This window comes from Lutra lutra, chromosome 1, assembly GCF_902655055.1.
Source record: "Lutra lutra chromosome 1, mLutLut1.2, whole genome shotgun sequence".
NCBI classification, from domain to species: domain Eukaryota; kingdom Metazoa; phylum Chordata; class Mammalia; order Carnivora; family Mustelidae; genus Lutra; species Lutra lutra.
The window spans coordinates 1,757,491-1,764,706 of NC_062278.1; the positions used below are offsets into that span (position 1 = coordinate 1,757,491).

General features: G+C 47.0%; 1 pseudogene; it reads right to left on the minus strand.

Annotated features, from left to right (window-relative positions):
- Positions 1 to 6,300: 6,300 nt before the first annotated feature.
- LOC125087815 (keratin-associated protein 10-12-like) lies at positions 6,301 to 6,970 on the minus strand (annotated as a pseudogene).
- Between the last annotated feature and the right edge of the window lie 246 nt (positions 6,971 to 7,216).

The window sequence follows — 7,216 nt, forward strand, 5'->3', positions numbered from 1 at the left end:
TGGCTGTGTCCACAGCCAGAACCCAGAAAGGGAACCCATGCTCTCCCCTGGCTCTCCGTCTCCTTCCCTGCAACCACAGCCACCTCCTGTCCACGCCACACTCCCCACCTGCTACCAGCTCCTTGCCCAAACCCTGCCCCAACCCTAGCAGTGTTTTAACTAACTCCTTAGTTTAAAATCAGCTTTCTGGGGATGCCTGGGTGGCTCAGTTGGTTAAGTGGCTGCCTTCGGCTCAGGTCATGATCCCAGAGTCCTGGGATCGAGTCCCACATCAGGCTCCTTGCTTGGCAAGGAACCTGCTTCTCCCTCTGCCTCTGCCTGCCTCTCGGCCTACTTGTGATCTCTCTCTCTCTCTCTCTCTGACAAATAAATAAAATCTTAAAAAAAAAAATCAGCTTTCTGGGTCCAACGTACATATAGTCAGACGCGCCGTGTCTCACTGCACGGTTTGATGAGTTTTGAGAAGGGTCTGCATCTCGCTACCTCCGCGGGGTCGGGAGCCATCAGCTTCCCCTCCCGCCAGAGGCTTCCCTCGTCCCCAGCCTCGTGCCTGCCCGCCGCCCGGCAGCAGGGGCCCCACGGGGCTGCTGAGGTGACCTTTTCTGGAGCGTCCCAGGGAAGGAAGCCACAGGCAGGCTCCGTGACCGGCTTCGTGCACTTGCCTCTTCTGCCCGCATGTTCAGAGTGAATTCCTTCCTAACTGCCGAGCGGCGTTTTATGGCACGGGTGGGGGGGGGGGGTTTACAGCCGTCCACTCGCCTGCTGAAGTCCGTCTGGGGCGCCTCCAGGTTTTAGCGGTCATGAAGGAAGCTGCTGGGCGCACCCGTACTCCGTGCGCTGCCCTTGCTCTTGCACGCGCGCCGGCGGTGGACTCGCTGAGCACGCGCCAGCGCAGTGTGCGTGCTGACACCGGCCTTCCCGCGCTGCGGGGCGGGGCGGGCCAGCTTCCGCGGCCGGGTCCCCGCGGGTCCGCTCGGGTCCGCTCGGGTCCTCTGCCCCCCGCCCCGCAGTCGAATCGCCGGTCTTCCTGGTCACCGTCAGCGCCCTTCACGCATTCCGGGCCGGTCACTTACCGTAGGTGTGTGCGTGTGTGTGTATGCGTGTGTGATGTGTATGTATGCGTGTGTGCGTGTGTATGTGTGTATGCGCGTGTGTGTGTATGTGTGTATGTGTATGTGTGTATGTGTGTGCGTGTGTATGTGTATGTATGCGTGTGTGTGTGCGTGTGTGTGTATGCGCATGTGTATGTGTGTGTATGTGTGTATGTATGCGTGTGTGTGCGCGTGTGTATGTGTGTGCGTGTGTGCGTGTGTATGTATGTGTGTGCGTCTGTGTGTATGTGTGTATGTGTATGTGTGTGCGCGTGTGTAGATGTGTGTGCGTGTGTATGTGTGTGTATGTGTGTGTATGTGTGCGTATGTGTGTGTGTATGTGTGTGCGTGTGTGCGTGTGTGTGCGTGTGTGTGTACGCAGCAAATTTCCCCACCTGTGCCCAGACTTCTCAGTTTCCTGGCGGCATTTTTCAGTAGCTGGTATCTCTAATTTTGATTAAATTCGATGAATTCCCTTTTTCAGTGGTGCTGAGAAATCTGCCTAAACCCAGGGTCACGCTGCTTTTGTCCTATGCGTACCTCTAAATATTCTATGGCTTTAACTTTTGTGTTAAGTTCTAGGATCCCTTTCTAGTTAATGTTTGAATCTGCTGTTGGTTGTTCCAGAGTCACTTAGTAAGAGGATTATCCTTTTTCCACTGAATGACCCTCGCCAAAAAATCTGTGGACTGTACGTGTGTGGGTCTACTTCCGGACCCTGCTGTGTCCTGTCTTCAGCCTTTGTTCTTGTACCAATAATACACGGTCTCCACCAACACAGCTTTACGTGAAGTCTTGAAATCAAGCAGCTAGTCATCTGATTGCATTTTTCTGTTTCTGTTTCTCTTTTAAAGATTTTATTTATTTATTTGACACAGAGAGAGAGAGAGATAGAGAGGGAACACAGGCAGGGGGAGTGGGAGAGGGAGAAGCAGACTCCCTACTGAGCAGGGAGCCCGATGTAGGACTCGATCCCAGGACCCTGGGATCATGACCTGAGCCAAAGGCAGAGGCTTTAACCCACTGAGCTACCCAGGTGACCCCACTTTTCTTCTTCAAAATTCGTTGGCTATTCTAGATCCTTTACATTTCTGTATCGATTTTAGAATCAGCTCATCATTTTCTAAAGAAGAACTTGCTGGGATTTTTATTGGAATTGCATTAAACTTGCAATTAAATTTGGGAAGAATTGACATCTTAACAATATTGACTCTTTCAATTCATAATTATAAATCTATTTCTAATCATTTTGGATGAATTTTTTCCAATACTTATCATTTTTAATACATAGACCTTGTACATATATTAAGCTTCTCTATTATTTTATTTTTCAATGTTTAAGTTAATGGTGTGTTTATTTCATTTCCAAGTGCTCATTGCTACTATGTAGAAATTTAATCAGTTTTTGTGTGTTGACCTTGTATCCTGTGACTTTGCTAACTGCACTTAGGAATTTTAAAAAAAAATTTATTTATTTATTTATTTATTTATTTATTTATTTATATTTCTTTTCCGTGCTCAAGAATTCATTGTTGATGCACCACACCCAGTGCTCCATGCAACATGTGCCCTCCTTAATACCCACCACCAGGCTCACCCAGCCCCCGACCCCCGGCCCCTCCAAGACCCTCAGTTTGTTTCTCAGAGTCCACAGTCGCTCATGGTTCACCTCCCCCTCCAGTTTCTCCCCAGCTCCCTTCTCTCCATCTCCCCATGTCCTCCATGTCATTCCTTATGCTCCACAAGTAAGTGACACCATATAACAATCGACTCTCTCTGCTTGACTTATTTCACTCAGCATAATCTCCTCCAGTCCCATCCATGTTGCTACAAACGTTGGGCATTTAGCATTTTTACACATTAGGATTGGGCATGGGATTTTCTCTGTGGGAGGGATCTTAACTATAATTCTGTTGCTTCAATGGATAGAGGGCTATTTTGGCTTTCTATTTCTTCTTGTATGAGTTTTTATATGAATATATCTTTCTAGTTACTTGTCCGTTTCACCTAAGTTGCTGACTGTGTCGTCATCAAGAGTTGCATTCTTCTTTTATTGTTCTTTTAATGTTTGTAGAACCTGGGGCAATATTTCATTATTCCTGATGTTGTCTATTTATTTCCTTTTCGTTTCTTTTTCTTGACTAGTTAATGTAGAAATTTATTAATTTTGGTGATCTTCTAAAAAATTAGACTTGGTTTTATTAATTTTCTCATTTGTCTGTTTTCTGTTTGGTAGATTTCTACACTTCTCGATAATTTCCTTCCCTCTACCTATTTTGGATTCAACATGTGCTTCTTTTTGTAGCTTCTGAAGGTAGAACCTCAGATAATTGATGGATTCCTTCTTTATTATTATGAATTATTAAAGCTATAGATTTTCCCTTATATACTGTGTTAGTTGCATTCTATAAAGTTTATTTTTATTTTATTAATATTTCCAATTTTCCATTGTGATTCCTTCTTTGACTCATGGATTATTTTGAAGAGTGTTATTTAATATCCAAATAGTTTTTGATTTTCCAGATATCTTTCTGTTCATGATTTCTGATTTTGTTGTGGTCAAACAACATTCTCAGTATGATTTCAATCCTATTAAATATATTAAGGCTGGTTTTATGATCCAGGATATGATTTACTTTGGTGAATGTTCCGTGTATACTTGAAAAAATGTGAACTCGACTTCACTGTTGTTGGATGGAATATTGTATACATATCAGTAAGCTCAGGTTAGTGTGTAGTGTTTCTCAAGTTTTCTATGTACTTCTCAATTTCATCCAATTTGGAAAACATTTGGCCATTATCTCTTTAAATATTTTTCTGTCTCTCCCACCCCTCACTTTTTCTCCTCAGGGACCCCAATTATATTTATGTTAGACCATTTAATATTGTTCCTCAGATCCCTGACACTCTGTTAATTTAATATTTTTTTTCTTACTGTCTTTCAGTTTGGGTAATTTCTGTGATTATGTCTCCTAGGTCACTGATCATTTGCAGTCTTTATTCTACTTTTAAATTCATCCTTTGATTTTTTAAAATTGTTTTTATTAACATATAATGTATTATTTGCCCCAGGGGTACAGGTCTGTGAATCGCCAGGTTTACACACTTCACAGCACTCGCTATAGCACATACCCTCCCCAATGTCCATAACCCAACCACCATATCCCTAATCCCCTTTCTCCTTGGCAACCCTCAAGTTTTTTTGTGAGATTAAAAGTCTCTTATGGTTTGTCTCCCTCCCAATCCCACATCCTTTAATTTTTTTATTGTTAAGTTTCTTGGCTCTTGGAGTTCCATTTAGTTCTCTTTTGTATCTTACATTTCTCCTTCTTTGTGTTCATGTTTTCCTTGAAATCCATGAATACATTTACCGTCATTGTTTTAACTACCTTGTCTGCTAATTCCAGCAATTGTCGTTTCTGAGTTTGTTTGTATAATCTGTTTTGCCTCTGGATTATGAGTTAGATTTTTCCTCTTAATGTGTCTAGTAATTTTGGGGCACCTGGGTGGCTTAGTCAGTTGGGCGTCCCAACTCTTGCTTTTGGCTCAGGTCATGATGTCAGGGTCGTGGGACGGAGCCCTGTGTTGGGCTCCACATTTAGTGCAGAGTCTGCTTGAGATTCTCTCTCCCTGACTTTGATTTTGATTTTGATTTCCCTCTGCCCTGCCCCCACTTGTGTACATGCATGTGTGCATGAGTGTTCTCAAATAAATAAATAAAATATTTTTTAATCATGTTTTGTTGGTCACCATACAGTAGTACATCATTAGTTTTTGATGTAGTGTTCCAAGATTCATTGTTTGCATATAACATCCAGTGCTCCGTGCAATCTATGACCTCCTTAATACCCAATACTGTGCTAACTCATCCCCCACCTCCTCCCCTCTAAAACCCTCAGTTTGTTTCTCAGAGTCCACAGTCTCTCATGATTCGTCTCCCCCTCCAATTTCCCCCAACTCCCTTTTCCTCTCCATCTCCCCATGTCCTCCACAATATTCCTTATGTTCCACAAATAAGTAAAACCATATGATAATTGACTTTCTCTGCTTGACTTATTTCACTTAGCATAATCTCCTCCAGTCCCAAAATTAATAAAATCTTTAAAAAATGTGTCCACCAATTTTTTTATTGGATGCTGGGTTTCAATAAAATAATAGTGTAATACTGGTGAATGTTGTATGTTCTTTCCTTCCTTTAAGGAGTGACGGGCCTTGCTCTGTCTGGCACCTACCACTTGTGGATTGGCTTGATAATTGTGATGTTCTGTGCTTGTTTTTATGTTTTGTATGGCAGATTGAGAGAAGGCTTTATTCTCAGGCAGGTTTAGGACGACCATTAATATGTGACTTCTGGGATCTGTACGTGTAACAGATTACACCCCTCAGCACGTGCTCCTGACACCATGTATTTTTTATTTAGGCAATACATGTATTTTAGGCAATACCGAGATGAAAATTGCCAATTTTGAAGTTAGGAGGGCATTTAGACATGCTCTGGGAAAACACGGATCTAGCAGATCCTAATCCCGATTGAACGGGCATTGTGAGGAGTGACAGCGGCAAGTCAAGGAAAAGTACAGGTGGGTGAAGGAGGAGCCCAGGATGGCCCCAAGGACCAAAGGGCTGCAATCCCCATCCCCATCCTCTGCCGCCCAGCTGGGACCCCAGGGAGTCACAGGAAGCCACATAGGGTCCTGCAGGATGGCAGTGTTATGTACAGAGGGCGGAAGTGGACATGTGGTTGGGCTAGGGAATAATGATACATGGAGCCCGGGCTCTGGTTGGTCTTGGGTGTTTATTGGTCAGTTTCCATAAGTGCATCCAGAGACAGCTGATGGGTCACTGAGCTGAGGACACAGAGACAGGTGGATGGATGCTGGGCTGACCCTCATGCAGGGTGAGAGATATGGAGGGGAGGCCACTGCCATGGGGACTTTCTAGGGGACCTTTCTAGGGCCACAGCACTGAGTGTGGATGTTTGGTTTGTCTATGTCTACAGCTCAACAGCAGGCTGGACCAGCAGACACGAGGAATGGTCCATGTGCTGGAGCAATTCAGGACATGGTGATCAGCTTCCAGGTGGGACCTGCCCCTGTCCTAGTGGGGCAGCCCCTTAAAATGGGTCAAGAACGGATTGAGGAGGGGTGGCTGGGGGGACCACAGTCACTGGGTAGGACCTGAGCTCAGCTGGCTCCATGGGGGATGTATCTCATCTGCAGCAGGACTTTTGGGCTAAGGTGGGCCTGGGGCAGGTTGGGCACATGTGGCAGCAGAGCAGGGACACGCAGGAGGACGGTCTGCAGCAGGACAGGGAACAGAGGCTGGACTGGTGGCAGGAGGGGGCCGAGCAGGGAGAAGGCCCAGAGCATATGGGCTTGCAGCAGACAGGGGTGCAGCAGACAGGGGTGCAGCAGACGGGCTTGCAGCAGACAGGGGTGCAGCAGACAGGGGTGCAGCAGACGGGCTTGCAGCAGACAGACACACAGCAGTCTTCCTGGCAGGGGGAGGGCTGGCAGGAGCTGGTGCAGGCTGACGGGCAGGGGCTGGACCCGCAGCTCGCAGGGGTGCGATGAGGGTCAGGCAGGAGGCTAGGTGCAGCAGCTGGGGGCACAGCGGGTGGGGGGGCTCATAGCAGGTGGGGGCACTCCTCACAATGCCCGTTCAATCGGGATTAGGATCTGCTAGATCCATGTTTTCCCAGAGGGGGGATGAGCAGGGGGGTTGGTAGCAGGGGGGGGCACAGCAGACGGGGCACAGCAGGGGGGCTCGCAGCAGCTCTCTGGGCAGTCGTCCACCCGTCGCCAGGAGTCGGGGCAGGAGTCACAGGAGCCGGGCAGGCAAACACGGCTGCCGTAGCTCTGGTCGCTAGACGTGGCCATGGTAGGGGCAGTGGGGCTGGAGGAGGCTGTGAGTGTGAGTGTGAGTGTGAATGTGTGAGCGAGTGTGTGAAAGTGAGTGTGTGCCAGGTGCCCTGACTTTCTCTTCATACCCTTCTGGCTTGTGCTATCCGGCATTAGTCTCCCCAGGAGCTCCCCTCCTTGGTGCCGAGAGCCAGGTCCTGCAGAACCAGCCACAGCTGTTTCACTTCCTGGAGTCCCCGCTTAGCTCACAACACTCCGGAAACT